The following is an 18,039-nucleotide window of genomic DNA, read 5'->3' on the forward strand; positions in this document are numbered from 1 at the left end:
GCCAACATGGGATGTTTAAATCAAAATGTTCACGACGTGTGAGATCTACGTTTGTAATAGTTCAAAGGCCTTCCATGAGGTTAATGTCAATGTAATGATCGATGTCTATTTTATTCATCACATGTCCCTCTGCATCTGCTGAGCACGCTATTATTTTTAAAATTGCGTGTGTTGCTTCATAACAAAACCAATGCTTTCTTGGGGCTTACTTTGATCACAGAGTTTGAAATACAGAATGGTGACTGTTTTGAAATGACACAAGGAAAGGCAGACAAATGTGCTGCTTATATGTTTGATGTTCAGGTGCAGCAAACTAACAAACATAAGTAAATAGTGAAATACGGTTTAAGGTGAGTTTACAATCATAAAATGAAATGGTGAATAAAACTAATTCGAAACAAGGAAAAAACATGCACGTACTTCATTGTTTTGGAAAATAAAATATGAATTGAAACTAAATGTTCATGGATGGATATTAAATATCTCAAAATAGCCTGTTATTTATAGAATGTATATCACTTTAATATTAAGATGGCCTGTATATATGTAAGATTATGTTTTTTTTGGAAGCATGGTTTGGAACATCAAGGAACCTGGATTCTCTAAATCATTTTTACATCAAGTTAGGTTTTGGTTTGGGATTGTTTTGGATGCTGTCTTCAGTACCTCCGAATGGAATAGCTCTATCCTTCAGGCAGTAAAGATCTTTCAGCTCCTCCCGATAGAATATTCACCCTGGAGACATTGCCTGGAATGACAAAGTAACTGCACCTGCAATCTTAGCAGAATTGGATCTCGGTAAATTATTATTTCCTAACGCACTCCAACTCAGTAATACCTCCTTTCTATTTCCAGTTGCTTCCCCATTTACAAAAGTGAGGAACTTCAAATTGGACTTACTTGATTTTGAATTTAAAAAGTAAACCGGAAGAGAAAAAGTCATGAAATGCAGATAAAGTTAATTAAAATTGTGCTAAGAGTAAAAAGAAGTAAGTGTAAGAATAATTAACCAATGCACTTTTTATTTTCAATGTGAAACCTTTGTGGTGAAGGTGAAACTATATTTGTCATTTTGAAGATCTGCTGCCAACACCCCATGGCTGCTTCTATGCAACTCCTTCTACAAATAAATGATGTCTGCTGACTTTATTTAAAAATCTTGTGAAAGAAAGACTGTGTAGTAATTACAGATTTCACACATTTATACCAAGTTATCACCGGTCAATATTGTGCCATTAATGTTTCAACTTCAAATTCTGAAATAAATCCAAAGTACATTCTTGCTTTTTAACTGAAATACTCAGAAGAAAAATAAAACATTGTGAGATGTTACATCAACTCAATTTTGCACACAACCATATATCTACACACGCATGTACAGTACAAACATATGCAGTGCACCCAAGCACGTAATATTCTCATACAATTTATCTTATACAGAACATTCGGTTTCTCAACACTTCTGCAGAGCAAAGAGCAGTTTAATATTGCGGAAATCATTTATGTGAACATTTAAAGGGAAGGCATAGTCTTCCCATGGCCAGTTGCAAGGTGCCGTCGAACTTCTTTCACTTCTACATTGCCAGTAAATATCATGAATTACATTTTATCCTTTTCCCGTCGGATCTGATGTATGCGGTGATTATTGAGCCATTATCGTAGAAAACTAATATTCTAATTTCCAACCGATCTGGGTGTTCAGTTTGTGTAAAATATATCTCATTGTGGAATCCATAGGACTTTTTTTTTCGTTCGCTCATCATCTATGGTGTTTAAATGCTTCGCATTCGTTTAAAATATAAAGTAACTATCGAATGACAAAGCAGATGTGATTCACTTTTATCCTGTAATGTTTTGCTTGAGCCTGTCTTAGCTCCTAAATATACACACAAGCACACAGATGCAAGTCCCGAGTTTACATTATAAATGTCTAAAAAAAAATTGCTAATTAAAATAAAGGTGTGCCTGAGCCATAAAATGATATTAGGTCAATCAGCATCTTTAAGAGAAAATTGATCAAGCCGCAATTTCTGAGGAACAGTATCTGCTGTAGGTTAACCTGTCTTTAGCGTATCTTTACCTCTGTCGTTAATTTAATCTATCTTTGGTCTAACTTTTTCTGACAGATGTTGATAAGTCTGGTATGCAGTTCCAGCAATTGTTTGTGTTTCTGATTTCAAGCATTAATGTGTTTTAATTGCATCTAACTGCAAACATGCTCGTACATTCAGGGAAAACTGAACCTTTCTTGGACACTGGCTCTGTAGGAATATAAGCATCAACTAAAGCAACCCGTACAAAGGCATGAAGCGATTTGCAAAGGAAACGTGCGATTGTCAGAAAATCGTTTTTGTCAGGTCAGTGCTTTTGTCGGTGTAGTTCCATGGGAAGTAATACAATGAAAACAGTAAACTTTCTGCACGGCGTATCATGTGGAATTGAAAAAAAAACTATTTTTACGGAACAAGAGCTAATTAAACTGTTCAAATACAAATAACGGTCATAATGCAAGTTTTCTTTAAAGTTTAATCCTTATTAAGTATCGGGAACATGCATGGATTTCAACAATTCAAACGGGCTTAGTCATTGTCGCTGAAGAAGTCTCTTGTCTGTAGGAGTCGTGCATCGACACTGAGTTGGGAGAGAACCCGCTCGGTCCACACAACCCATATGCGCTGGTCACGTGCTAACATGGCCATCCAGCGAGGATTTGGCGTGCAAGTATACTCGGAAATACCTCAATGTCCATCAAGTTCTCGAAATGTGAGTCAGTACGTTTAATATTGTGGCGAAATATGCGTTTGTGTCTCCCTGAATCTCACAACCCTTCTAACCCCAGTATCCCTGTGCCCCTCCGAGTGTCTATGTTAATATGTACGGTGATCCAAAAGATTTCAGATGCTGGAAACATCAGGCAGCATCTGTGGAGACAGGAAGGCAGGCTTACTGGCGGGTTCAGGTCAAGAACCGAACCTAGAACATAATTTACGCGAAGCGTTAACCTTCCGTTCCCATTTTCGCAGATTACGCCAGGCTGGCTGAGCTGTTCCACTGCTTTCTGAGTTTATATCTGCAGAAGTCCGTCTATCATGTCAGGTATCGGTGTGGCCATCAAGATGTGCAAACACGTGTATCCCGTGCGCCGATCAGTTTGTAGAAACATGTGCGCGCCTTCATCTTTGTGCAAAGTTCTTTTACCAATTTATTTGAGATCGCGCGTACATTTGTGGAGTGATGATTCGGAGATGCCGGTGTTGGACTGGGGTGTACAAAGTTAAAAATCACACAACACCAGGTTATAGTCCAACAGGTTTAATTGGAAGCACTAGCTTTCGGAGCGACACTCCTTCAATCAGACAACCACCTGATGAAGGAGCTCCGAAAGCTAGTGTGCTTCCAATTAAACCCGTTGGACTATAACCTGGTGTTGTGTGATTTTTAAATTTGTGTAGTGGTACGCAAGAAGATATGGAAATGAATTAGCCTCTCCCTGCCAATTCTCCTGCCAACGTTTCTTAATATGTCATTTAAATTTCGAAGCTTTTTTTGGTAAACAATTATCTCAGTAAAGTATCTTTGCTTTTTCTTTAAGGAGAAGGCTACATCTCGTTTGTTCGTTTCCATATTTTGACTAATTGATTTCTCTTAGATGGAAAACACAAAAAAATCCTGGCCCGGAGTTGGAACTGACGGTCGATGGCTGTATTTTGAGACCAGTGCCACTAAGCAGAGCAAAGCATGAGATCACACAGTACTTTCTCAAGTGAAACGTTTGGCTGTGTGTGTGGTTTGTACTTGACAGAAAAGAAGTCACTAAATGTGCAGTGTAAGGGCAGAGATATTAACTAAATGACTGAAAGGGTTTAACATGTGACCTCCGCAATTACGGTAATTCAACCTTATCGCAGCTGGGGCCGCCTCCCTGAGTAGCTGCTGTGTTCTTAAGACAAAATCTTTCTCAAATAATGAGCTACATTTCATGTATTAAGGCGGCGCTATCGCGTTTCAACAATCTGCTCAACAGTTTTAAGTCAGCGCGACCATTAATTGAAACGAAGCGGAGAGCCAATAAACAATGCAAGAAACTTCGCATATCCCCGGCTCCAGGGCATTGCTCGCAATGAAACCGAGGACGTTACCAATTGTTTTCAGTCTTCGTCTGAAATGCGCTTTGCATTTTGTTTCTTGTCTCGTGAATTGAATCCGTGAGCGGTGTCGGGATAAGATGCAATGTAAAATTGCATTTGTTAGCGTATTGACAAATACTCATCCTCAGGAAGCCAACGCCTCGTAGTCAGAGAAGAGCCCCGTGATAGAACTCATTCTTACAGTTTTTTTTTCTATTTACAGATATCTAATTGAGAATACTTTTCTAAAATCTGCATTCATTTCATCCTGATCGAATTTCTTCTTAAGCAAATAATAAACTAAACTAAAACAGCTGACCTCCAGACAACCGAGTGTGAAATCATCTCTTATTTGTCCACAATAAATTCTTTGGTTTGGGAATTCATCATGGAACAAAAGCGACACATTATCAGTTTATGCATCAGACCAGATTGGACCCAGATATTACCCGCAAGAGGCGAAGCTTCTTTTTCGTCTCTCTCGTGTTTTTTGCTTTTAGTTTCTTCCCATTATACTGACTATAATGGCAATCACATATCGGTGAAGACATTCCAGACGTTAAAAAGGTATTATACGGCCTGCTGTCAATTTTGTGGAACTGATGCCGTGTTCACATTCCTGTTATATGAATGTTGGTCTGTCCGAAAAGAGGGAGGAATTGGTGTTTACTTGCTGCATGTACAGTACAGCTGAGGTGACAGTATATTTATAACCCTGTCAATATCGGCACTCAAATGTCTTGTCATTTAGTATTAATAAGCGGAGTGGCTTGATACACACGCCACTGGATTTCAGTTTAAAACGACAGAACATCTAAACATAGTATTTTTCATGATTGCCAGTGAAACACAAATGTCCTATATATATCGACAACTACTCACGTTATAACATTCCATCATCGTCTCCTTTATCACTGACACGGCCTATTCTGTTAGGTTAAAAATCAGCAGTGTTTCACCTTCACACTGTCGCGTCAAAGCTATAAAATTTCACCACATTACAATCCAAACCCTTCAACAATTATGGCTTAAAGGAATCTGGGCTCATTGGGGCTGGATTCGGCATTTTATTTAAAACATCACTGTTGTGATTTATATAGAACTTCCATTTTAGTACAAACCCTTGTGCTTTCGGGTTACAAACGACGATTTAATCTAGTCTTCAGTTGCTGCCCGGCTTCTGTGAACTAATTTACTGGTGTTGTTGCATCCCTTCGCCCGGCCTTTTCAGAGGCCTGGGCTGTAATTCACAACACATTTCAGGCAACCGAACACCGCCAGAATTTACTACACCCTCGCCTTCCAGTTTTTTTTTGATTTACTTTCATTCCCGTGCACCAGTAATTCTGCCAGAGAGCCTGCAAACTACTGACATGTTTAAAGTTTTAAAATGCCCTATCATGGGTCACTGGGACAGTGTAAATGCAGTTATAACTCTGCACACACAATATTCATCTTTTGATTACAAAAATCTCAGCGAGAAGAAGGCACATGCAGGATAGCTACGTACAAAAAAAAGCTTCACTGCCAACAAAAAAATATTTAGTCTGAGCAGAAATGAAGAGATGTGGTTTTTGCAGAAATAAATGTAATCAAACGGTTGAGGTCAATAGTGCAAACTTTTTAAGACTAATGTTTATTTAGGGCAGTGATTGCTGTCTGCCCCACTGTTCTTGTGCCCTTGTGCTTGGATCCTAATAACTTTACCAGAGGCGTAGACAACAGCCAATACAACACGGACTGCCAGAGTTAGAGTAAACTGAACATCAACATCTATCATTACCCAGTTGTAACACTCAAAACAACCCACCAGCTCGTCACTTCCATCTTGCAGAATCAGCAGCTCAGTCCATGATCCTAATGGAGAAAGTAATCGAGCGAAAGCCTACAATAACTCTCAATTGCCGCTTTTAAAAAAAACGAGATTTATCAATGCTTGAAATATACACGATCCTAATCAGCTCCTTTTGCACAAAGTCAAAACACGTGCAGTCTGTGGCCGGGGGAATTCAGAGGTCATTCTTTCAGGCCAATAAAAACAAATAGAACTATTTTTAAGCAAAGCTTTATGCCATAATTGAATACAAGCTAGACCAACACAAATTGTAAGAACCCGCCGTAAGGAAAGATACCAAATGCTCCGTCAGACATTTTCCAGCAGATTCCCAGCATCCGCAGTATTTTGTTTTTGGTGAAGTTCTGAATGTTGTTTTAATACTGTGCAAGGCATCGCTCTGTTGCTAAGTATATGTACGTTCTACAATTATCTTTTCATATTATGGGCGTCATGTCTTTGAAACGCTTTTGCCGTTTCTCCCCGCGATGGTAATGCTTGATTCTTTTTTCTCAATGTTAACGCCAAAAATTCGTAATCTCCACCCCAATCCATGAGTTGCACTTTTATCCGCGGCTGGCCACTGTGTCAACTCGGGGGCTGGTTGGCTCACTGAGTTTGTGTGAGTGATTCATTTGTCATCCTCCCAACAGCGGCCCAAGTACATTTTCCCTCGATGTTGTGTTTTTGCACAGTTCATGGAGGATGCATTTATTTTTGTTTGCACAACTGGAAAAACCATTGGAATTTTTTTTGTGTGGGTCTTAAAAAAAAATCCACAGAGTCGGAGGCGTCCTTTTCGCTTCACACTGATTTCCAACATTTTAACTTTGTTTTTTTTTTAAAGAATCCAGCCTTCTTTTTGCGGCGTGTCTCTGTAATTTCCAGCTCGTGAATAGAATGCCGTGTTCAAAAGAAAACATCCTCACAGTCCACTTTTGAGAACTCTGGAAGGCATGCCGCTCCTTTGGAGATGCATATCCAGGTTAGATTTGAATATTACAATAAAAATCCCTAATCGTTGCTGAAAGAAAAAGAACTAAGCGTGTTGCTCCGGGTCAAACGCTTTTCATTCAATTAAACATTTGCTGGAGGTCATTCTTCCCAACAAAAATATTACATCATGGGCCTGTTGGCTTTGGCTTGATTTCCTTTCCTATGAAATAAACTTTCAGCATTCCGTTCAACAAACAAGAGCAGTAGGAGTTAACGTGAATAAAAAGCACTATCTCACATTTTGCGCTGATCGGTTTCGACAATGTTATCATGCCCTTTTCAATAATTTATCCAAATAACCGAAAAGTAGAATTTAATTTTTTTTTGAACAGAAATCAGCCCATTACAAGGAGGGTCATGTCCGCGGCCGGGTCATTCTGCCTACTTTAGGATGTAACATTCAGATAATTAGATCTCACAGTCACAAACAACTTGGGGTAACTTGCATTAGGTGGACGGCGTCCTTTCCCGTTAATTCTATTAGCCGAAGAGGCTGTGGAAAACCAAGTTTGACATTGTTTTTGCAGGTCAGGAGGAGATGCTTGGAGCTCCACATATTTTTAAAAAAGTGCCCTTGGTTCTCCCTGCCTCTTTCGGACTGATTTTGCCAGCGGCCTGCGCAGCGCCCGATATTGGGAGCCGCATGAATCCGCTGTGGTGCAGCTCTCAACTGGGCCAGCGAACCGCTGCTCATCCCCTGCACCACCAACGCACACACACATGCCTTTCGGCTTCGGCTGTGCCACCTTTGTCGGGATATCACTTTTATTAACTTTCCACCTGACGTTCCTCAACCATTTAATGGCGAGAGAAAAAAATGGGCGAGGTGTATCAGGAACAGTCAAACAAGTATTGTTTGTTGAATTTACTCTCTCTCCACTCTGAGCAAAGTTCAAAATTCTGCCAACAATGACAAAACCTAAACCTGACCAAGAAAGGGAATTAGTGTTAATTCTGACTGCAGCTTTAAATAGGAATTGAAGTTACAAACATTCCTGTTTATCGATGTTACGTACACCTTTATTTGTTTGTACAGGACGCTGTTCAGTCAAGCCCTCCAGTCGGTCATTATTCTATTGCTAATTTATGAATTACTGACGTATTTACAGGAGTCTTCCCAATGGGAATATTAACAGACCACACTGCCTTGTGTATTACACATATCAACCGGCATCTACCACTCACATAGGTAAGAGACGAACACATGTAGAAAATTAGCTTTAGCCTGTATAAGAGAACATCTCTCTTACACACTCTCAAACACAAGAGAAATAGAGCCATTATTAAATAGCTAAATTCTTAGGTATTTAATATGTACCTTATTTCCATACCCCCAAAAGTAAACACAACATTGATATTGTTGCATCTTCTTATTACCTTCTTATTAATCAAAGTAATAATTTTTCTCATTAAAAAAACAAGCTACTTCAGAAGCTTGAAATAGTGATGTTTAATTAATTTTTATGTTTAACAAGAAGACTTTTAGGATGTGGTATTAATTAAAGCTAATATCAGTATTTCGGGTGTGTGCTTTGCACATAAATAAATATGAAAGGCTGGACATCAAATTTAATGCTCTATTTGCTTGTAAGCAGGATCCCAAATGAATTAATAAAGAGTTTCTCAAGTTAAAGTTGCAAATATATACTTAAAATAACGTGATCGTATTCATATGTAAGTAGTGGCAGTGAAATGTTTTTATCTGCAAAAATATGTTTAAACATTGAATAAAATGAAACTCTAAAGATCGGCTAATCCTACAATGATTGGCAAGGTGCATTGTACAGTACTTGCTGAGAAGGCTTAAGCTTTCTTTTGTCTGTGAACAATTTAAAGAGTATAGTGTGAGAGAACCCAGGCTGCACAATTAGAATTTAGTTTGCTTCACCAATGATACAACCTCTTGAAATTCAGCAGATTCAAGCACCTATAGGAACTATTCAAGTACAAGTTCTTTTATTTTGCAGTTAATAACAGAGTGAAGTAATTGAAAATCTGAATTGGGACAACACATGCTAGTTAGAGCAGCCATGCATTATTAACCTAATAACATATGAATCTCCACATTATACCTGAAACGTGTGAAATCTATGGGATTTCAGATGGGAGAAGAGTATAATTACACTGCAAAGCCTAATCAGTCAAATAAAACATTAAATCCAGTAAATATAAAACACTCTCCTTTGTGCTTTTGAAGTGTTGGAAAAATTACAGGGGCAAAATCCCAGGTTAAAGAGGTTATTGAAACAGAAATGCTTACAATAAAATACAAAATCACAACCAATGACCATCAAATGTTGTAAAATGGTAATTAAGTCAAAGCAATTTGCATGATGCCATGGATGATTTTTGTTGTACACATCTTGCAATCTTGCAAACATCTTGACAAATGTACAGAAATAAAACTTTTCCTGCTAATTTTCACCTCTCCACCTCCTAAAGGTATTGACTCATTGTTAGTCTGCCATTTGAGCCTAGCTATTAGCCTTTAGCACTTTGAGTGGCATAATTCATATTTGAGACTTGATTGTGTGCTTTGACAAGCAGGCAGTACTACTATGGGGGCTGTCACAGATAACCTCACCTGGCTCTCATCCAAAATCGATAGAGTGATATTCTCAGCAGAGGTCAGGAATCGGAACTGAGGCTCATCGTTCTCTCCCTCAATCAAGGATGTTGAGATGAGTCATCCAAGCTAAGTTCAACTATTTCAAAATAGACTGGCAATTAAACCTGATGTACATGTTTCATTAATTTTTTAGGCTCACTGAGCCATGACAAAGCCAAGCTTAAAGTTTTAAGTGAAAATGAAATAGAGCAAATCAATTGAATGTTGCAGACTATTTAATACCATTAAGCCTATCTGGATTTAATGCACTATAGACTAAATTTATACTTTATAAAACCAAGAATTTCAAGCCTTTTACAGATTCAACAAATACATGCAACAATTGAAGGACAAGCGTCAGAAGATGAGCCTGATTATTTCCCATTGAAAATGGTGGAATCTCAGTGGCACAATTTAGGACCCAATTAAATTGGATCTTTCTACCCTCTTCCTGCCTGCACAGTCATCTTATTCATGTCATGAAGGCCCTGCAGTATCCCAGTGGTTTCCTGTGATGGGGGAAGGGAGTACTCTTGATGTGTCCTCTATGGGCTATGGACAGTACCTCTCAGTAGCAAAACAAGAAACTCCCACCCTGTTTGTGGGCCTTGCTTGCCTGGTCCTGGCTTCTCCATAAGAGCTCACTAATCTTGAGGGGTTGGGGTGGAGTGGAGGTGAGTGTGGGAAGGTTTTGAGGGTTTGGCATTGAACAACCCTCTCATTTGTTAAACTGTCACAGTACTGGATACCATTAGCAGTGGTGCTCCTGAGGTTGCTGAGTTGCTGATCCTTGGATTGGGATGACAACTATGGAGGATGGGCTGGCATCCTCAACTGGATGATGGCCCCCAGGAGTGTTCTTTTAATTCGCCACTGCTGGTAGAATGCTGCTCCAGGTTCCCACACAATTGTAGTTGTGTAGACTGCACTTTCAGTCCCAAAAGCAGGACTCAATCTTTTCACAAAAAATGTATTTTCAGACAGATTGCACTCTATCTTTTCCTTCAAAAATGTATGTAGATAAAATAGCGTATTTTAAAGATTGAAAAAAAACTAAAACCTGACCATGATATTGATTGAGGACTAAGACCATTTTGTAAGATAGCACAATTTGTAAATTAGATAGAAAAACTGTTTCAGTATCGTACCTAATAATATGCAGAGCTATTACTATGTAAGGCACAATTGCTGCAAAATTGATGGCTGACCTTTCAGTTGCCTAAAGCCCAAGCTCTAAAATTCATTTCATACTGCTCCCTTTCCTGTCTGAGAAGCTTTCCTCCTTTAGAACCCTTCTTAAAAACAATCTCTTTGACCAACCCTTTGTTCATCTGATCTAATATCTCCTTACGTGGCTTAGTATCATACTCTGTTTTGTCATGTTCCTGTGAAGTGCCTTGAAATGTTTTATTATGCTAAAGCCTTATATAAATATAAACTATTGTTGTTGTAACATGGTAATTATACAACACCACTGTTCTAAAATTGGTAGCTGCAGAATGCAATGCGCAGTTGGCAAGATCTGAGTTATGCTGTGCTACAAGTTGTAATTGGCATGCCACAGACATGTGCAACATTCTGCTATCTCTACAAATAAGCTTTAATCTTAGTAGAGACTAAGCTATAGAGCCTGCTTTCTCACAGCATCGAACATATTCAAAATATGTTTACAAAGTAATCCAAAATTCCAATTAACTGACTGTGCATTGTTTAAATTTGTTTTTGCTCCCAGATTGGATTTAAAGTCCTCCAAACTGAGTGATGTGACACAGCCTCCTGGATGATCTGGAGGATTTCTTGGAGCTTGGTTATGGACTGCAGGATTATAATGTGATGTGCACCCAAGATTCCTTCACAGGAAAATGACCTTATAATGTAACTGCTTTCTAAACAACTACTGCAGATCTGGGGATCCCAAAATGTCATCTTTGCAAATAAATCCTTTGACTGACCTTCCTTTGATTTTACAGAAGATTACAAGTTGGGCATCTTAATGCTTCAGTACAAAAAAAATGAAACAAATCATCTCAAATCTGAATAATTTGGTTTTATTCTATATAAACAATTCCAGAAAAATGGACATTGTGCTCAGTTAATTGACATCATGAAACACATTCTGTAATTTCACCAGGAGCTTCATGATCACAAGTACAGGCAAGCGTATCCTAATTCACTCCTAAACAACCTACATTATTTTAAACACATTAGTCAATTAAACAACCTATATTATTTTAAACACATTAGCTAATTTTAGTCTACGAAGTTCAAGGAAGTACTAAGTTGTTGCATCCTGTCCTTATGCATTAATAGTGTACTGCTTGGCATCATTGTGCTAAATCTACTTTATATCTCTTCCAAGACCCTTATGTACATTTCTTGAAGTGAAGTGAACATAATACTCCAGATGAGATGTGACTAAGGTCCTGTATAATTGAAACACCATTTCCTCAGTTGTACTTTTTGTACTTGTGCATGGCTTTTACTGGTTTATGGATATGGATACCTAAGTTCCATTGCTGCACCACAAAACCTAGTCTCAATAGACAATAGACAATAGGTGCAGGAGTAGGCTATTCTGCCCTTCGAGCCTGCACCACAATTCATTATGATCATGGCTGATCATCCTTAATCAGTATCCTGTTCCTGCCTTATCACCATAACCCCTGATTCCACTATCCTTAAGAGTTCTATCCAACTCTTATCATTGTGATTTGTTATCCTCATATCTAATGTAGATAATCACATGGTTCTTGATGTTGAATTCTATCTGCTTGCTTACTTAGTCTATCCATGTCCCTTTTCAACTTTATGTTACCATCCATACAACTTGCTTATTTTGCATATACAGAAGTTTCTGTTCTGTTGATAATTATTGATATATATGTTGAAAAGCAAACTCAAATTTGGATCCCTGGGTAGCACCATTCACCATATCCCACCACTCAGACAACAAACTCTTTATTTCCACTCCTTGTCTGCTACTTTCCAAATAAGTTTTGATCTATGCCACAAGGAATTGCCCTGCAATTCTCCATTTTTGCTGATAATCTCTTCAGCCAAATACTACTAATTACTTTCTGAAAGTCTTTATGGTCAACAGCCGTAGACAATTTCCTAACTACCAAATTCGTGACCCCTCCGAAAATTTAACAAGGTTATGTAAATAAGGTTAGCTCATCAAAAATTGCATGTTTTTCTAGCAATTTCTATTTTTATATTAGATTTCCATTACTTGTATCTGTCATTCAGCTTTATCTTCTTGATACATCTTTATCAAGACATGGCATGACTGAAAAACACATGTTTTCCTCATATTTCTTGGAAGTCCTAGAAACAGATTTGAGGGATTTTTCTCTGCACCTTTCGGAGGGCATTAATGAATCCCTTAAGTTGAAAGTTATTATTTGAAATATGTTAAAGGTAATTCTGATGTCAGATCAACTATTTTATAGTTAATTTGAAATTTGTGCATTTTATGTCAACGTACTTGATTTTTAAAAATAAATGTAATTTAATTATGGCATCTTTGGTGCAGTGGCAAGTGGAATTTATAAGGTCCTGCAATTTGTAATGGTCAAGTGGGTGAAATTATTGAATACTTATGACTAAGAATGCAGTTGGATTATAATATTACTGAAAAAAATTCTTAAAATTATTAACGTATTGCTGAATTTCCATCATTCTTTTTCCCAAAGTAGTTGACACATTTGATGTTTCTTAGTAGCTCTTGTTCAGCGAGAATTCCCATTTTAATAAGATAACAAATATTATAGCTGCTAATAAAACTAAATGAATCGATTTAACTCTATTACTCCTTTGATCTGTTGAAAACTGTAGAAGCCATTATGAAGACAGCATTTCAAAATGAGCCACAATAAGACAGAGTTCTAACTCGCCACTGTAAAGGTAGTTACTGGTTTTAGACATTGCTTGACTTTCATTTCAATTATGTTCACTGAAACAGAAGTTTCTTTAATGCTACTTCGATCTCCACCACAAACATAACTAAGCTGCCGCAAACCACCTTCACCATTCTTCAACAGTTTTCACACAACTCGTTTTTATACCAGAGAAAAGTCAAGAACCAAAGGATGTCTAGCAAATACCCAAATCTTTGCATAAATTGTGGAGATAATAATACATGTGAGTGGGAAGTCATTTAGCCTGGAAGACTATGACATTGAAAGAAACATAATTTCCCAGGTTCCCCGGTCTTTTCTTATTGATGAAATCTCTTTGTCTTATACTGTACATGAGAACCTGCTGATCCATAGAATTGTCATTCTTTTGACAAAAGAAATTCTTTCTTTTTGCCATTGAGCACTAACTCTGTCTTTGTATTCTTTCCATTGCAGATCCCAGGTTAAGCTGCAGAAACAAAGAAAGTAGACAGCCATCTGCCATTATCACACATTAATCCCTTCCAAGCACAGTTCATTAATCAGCAACTGCTATACTGTTAAAATTGATTTGCAGTGATCTCGGATTGACTAAAGAAAGATGAATAGGAGCAAATGCATTTTGTGCAGACAGCAGAGGTCAAAGTTCTGGAGAGAATAAGTTTGTGTTGTAGTTCCCTACATAGGACATGGATGAAGACATCTAGGAACTAGATGATAACTTTGTGCCAGAAATTGGATTGTCTGCCAAAGATCTTCTGCATCATGTTGGACTGTGCGTAGGACTGTACTTCCAACTTTTAAAATTATTGTTTATGCCATTAAAACAATTCAATATACAATGGGACATATACTCAGTTTTATGCAATCTGCAACAGTTGCTAAGTTCAGAAGCCTATGGCATACTGGCGCATTTAAATTCTGGGCAAAACCCTCTGTACAGACTTGCAACATTTGAACTAAGTACAAGAAAGAGACTTAAGCAGCATCAAAGTTCTTCAGCAACCTATTCTCCCACAAATCAATATGAGTGAGAAGTTAGTGCTATGCAAAAGATAAACAGAATTTGAACATTAGAAAAACATGTCTTGGAGCAGAAGACTTGAGGGAATGAATGGTCTACTCCTACTGCTATTTCTTGCAGCATAAATGTACCAGTTAGATGACCCATGACAATAAACATATTGAGAGTTAAGTTGCAAAACTGTTTAAGAGCATGCCAAAGTAATGCAACAGTACTTCGTCACACCGCTTCCCAAATAATAGCAATAACTCTGACTCTGAAACTACATCCAACTTAAAGAAGAAGAAACTTTAAAGTTTGAGGAAAGGTTGAAAAAGATAGTTGTTTGGTATCATTTAACATTTAATCAAATAGTATGGCTTAGGAAATAAAATTCTTAGCCAGTGGCAGATCACCCAAAGGTCATTTACAGTGGATAAAATTAAAGCACTGAAATAGTTGGTGAACTGAATAGCTTGATTTCTTCAAAATCATGAGAAATTTAAAAAATCCATGATTTCTTGTGCACTTCCAATATTTTTTGCTTGTTTAAGGCAAACATTTTCCATGCTTGCACAACTTCAATGACACTGTTTTATTCTATTGCCTGTGCAATAAAAGGATAGACAGGTTAATTTTGTTCCAATGATTATCAGCTCTACTAGAAATTTGATTCATGTATGTACGTAGTCTAATTTGCACAAAATGTGATTTCATTTGTCATTCACAGGAATGCTTTATTCCTCATATCACCCAAAAAGAAACAGAATATGAATTTATAAAGCACTTTTCACAACTTCAGGATATTTCAAACAATATATCGCCAACTAATTTCCTTTTCAAATGTTGTGACCTTTGTAACAAGAAACATAGTAGCCAATTAGCACTATGCAACGTCCACAAAAAACTTAATCAGTTTAATGATATTGTTTGACGGATATATATCAAGCAGTATACAAGGTCTTCCAATTGTCTCCAAATATCATTGAGGAATCTTTTATATCCATCTGAGAAGATATTAAGTTATTTTATTATGTCTCTCTGAAAGATGGCTGTTCCCAAAGTGCATTGCTTTACAATACTGCACTGGAGTGCTGGCTTAGACATTAAAAAAATTCGTGTGACTTCTATAATGTGGTGTAATGTTACTCATGGCCTGGTCAAATGAATGCAAAAAGTCAATTTTTCTTCAGTTGATATTCACTATTATAACTCCAATAGCAAAAATAAGACTAATTTGGTATCCAATTATGGGGGAAGGTAAATTGTTGCACTTTCAGAAACAATGAAGAACAACATACCTTGGAGTGTATTACACATGATATTGCATTCTGATATTGATATAACATTTGTTAAGTTCCACAAGATTACTTTCGTGCTTGATCAACTCAATCTACTTACGTCTTGTAACATCTGTTATTCTATGTACACTATAAATACCACTGTCTTATGCAACGTTTTATGGTTAGATCATTTTAAAAAAAACTTTAATTTCCCATTCATGGAAAAAACTATTAAATAGGAAGAAACATAAATCTTGTGAAGAATCTAAGTGAAGGAAAACCATGAGCAAACCTTAACAATTGTTGATATTAGATTGTGTCCTGTGTACAAAACCTTTATTCATGCATGCTTGGTGACACACAAGTTGAAAGGGGAATTTTGGTCTATTTCCTGGATTTGTGAATATCCTAGGTGCTGCAGGTTAACTTTTTTTTTGCTTCTTGTATTACTTCACACACATCTGAAAACAACAGATTCTCTTGAACGATCCATTTACTATTTACTTTTATGTATTTGCATTCAAATGATTACTGAATATGGTTGAGCTTTAAAAATCAAAAAAAGTCTGGAAGACCTTTCTAGCTGATGTGCGAAGTATTTGGTTGCCATTATTTTTAACATAGGCATTTAACTCTACTTTAAATGATTAGCAGACTGAAAATGTCACCTGAAGTTAATTGTATGAACATCAGGAGCAATCATTTTTAGTATATCATTTACAAAAAAGCATAAAAGCTATTCTGAAAGTCAGATCAAAAAACAAAATATTAGTATATTGGAATAAAAATCCAAAATTGCATTTTGAAGAAGTTTATTAAGACCAATGATTGGATCAAAGTAGGAGTAAAGATTTTGTCAAAAAAATTGGTCAGAAATGTTTATCATTATTTCAACACGTCTGTCCATTTGTCGGACAGTTACTGATATCATTATCTGGCAATACTGGTTGACCTATTATTGCAGCTTTCTCCCAGTTATCCTTCACCCCAGTAAATTGGTAAATAGTTTCTATATTTTCTTGTAGCAAGCCACACACAGTTTGACCTCAAGAAAAGAAGATGTCAGAAGGGTTGGCAGGAAGCCTGAGCAGTAGCAGTCTCAAGGTGAAGGGAAACCTGGTGAAAGGAGGCCAGACAGAAAACCAATACCTCATGTATGATAGACCTGTTGATAGACCTGTTGAAGAAAAAGCTGACACGGGTGAATTCTCCTCAGAAAAGTATGTGCAAAATGTCCTGTAGATGGTTCTATATGGTTTGTAGAAGGAAACCATATAGAACCATCTACTTACTGTTGTAGGTTGATCTTTATATTAGAACATTCTTAATTTAATTGGATATATTTCTATGTGCCATGAATGGTTAAGAATAATTTATTTATGCATACTAGTATACTTTATCTCATTTAGTGAGACAAAACTTCAATTTTTTCAACTTATGCTTGGTTATGTGCCAAATGTATAATACAGTTGATGAGATCAGGTCGTTCTTGTGATGTTCTTTTTGTTACATTTGCTTCCAAAATCTGCTGGAGACAAGGGCAGTACGGTGGCTCAGTGGTTAGCACTGCAGAGATCCGGGTTTGATCCCAGCCTCAGGCGACTGTCTGTGTGGAGTTTGCATATTCTCCCTGTGTCTGCGTGGGTTTCCTCCGGGTGCTCCAGTTTCCTCCCACAATCCAAAGATGTGGAGGTCAGGTGGGTTAGCCATGCTAAGTTTCCAGTGGTGATAGGTGAATAGTCAGAGGAGATGGGCTGCTCTTTGGAGAGTCGGTGTGGACTTGTATGGCCAAAGGGCCTGTTTCCACATTGTAGGGAATGTAATCTAATCTTTTAAAAAAAGCTAATAGAACTAAACAAAGCTCTTCAGTCAATTGAGTATTTCTTTCTATAAATCAAACATAACTTACCTTAACACATTCTCCACCAACATTTACCAAAGAAGTGATAGGCCTTAGCTTAAAGTTCTATCCTGAGGTTGAGAAAAAAACTCCCTGATCACTCCGCACTCCATGTATTATTGTACTTAGTCTAACCTCATAACTGACATAATTCAATCTACAAAAGTTACTTTCTCCACATAACATATTATGATATATAATCAAGTCTGGAAATATATATACATTAACACGAGTAGCATGATTATTTATTCAACAGGAAATATTTTGTAGTATATTGTATCCAAAATGTTCAAAACATCACATGACTACATTGGTTAAACTTAATTTCTTAGTATTAATTTTCTACTTTTGAATTATTTTGAATGATCTGACAACAATCCACTAGATGG

The 18,039-nt window shown here is 37.2% G+C and overlaps 1 long non-coding RNA gene across 1 annotated transcript; it reads left to right on the plus strand.

Annotated features, from left to right (window-relative positions):
* The first annotated feature begins 8,445 nt into the window (after positions 1 to 8,445).
* Positions 8,446 to 17,521, plus strand: LOC140479893 (uncharacterized). The gene is made up of 3 exons (XR_011961153.1): positions 8,446 to 11,440; positions 13,403 to 13,471; positions 13,921 to 17,521. It is a non-coding gene; the product is annotated as an uncharacterized lncRNA (long non-coding RNA).
* Positions 17,522 to 18,039: the final 518 nt, after the last annotated feature.

Source organism: Chiloscyllium punctatum, chromosome 7 (assembly GCF_047496795.1).
Source record: "Chiloscyllium punctatum isolate Juve2018m chromosome 7, sChiPun1.3, whole genome shotgun sequence".
Classification (NCBI taxonomy): Eukaryota; Metazoa; Chordata; class Chondrichthyes; order Orectolobiformes; family Hemiscylliidae; genus Chiloscyllium; species Chiloscyllium punctatum.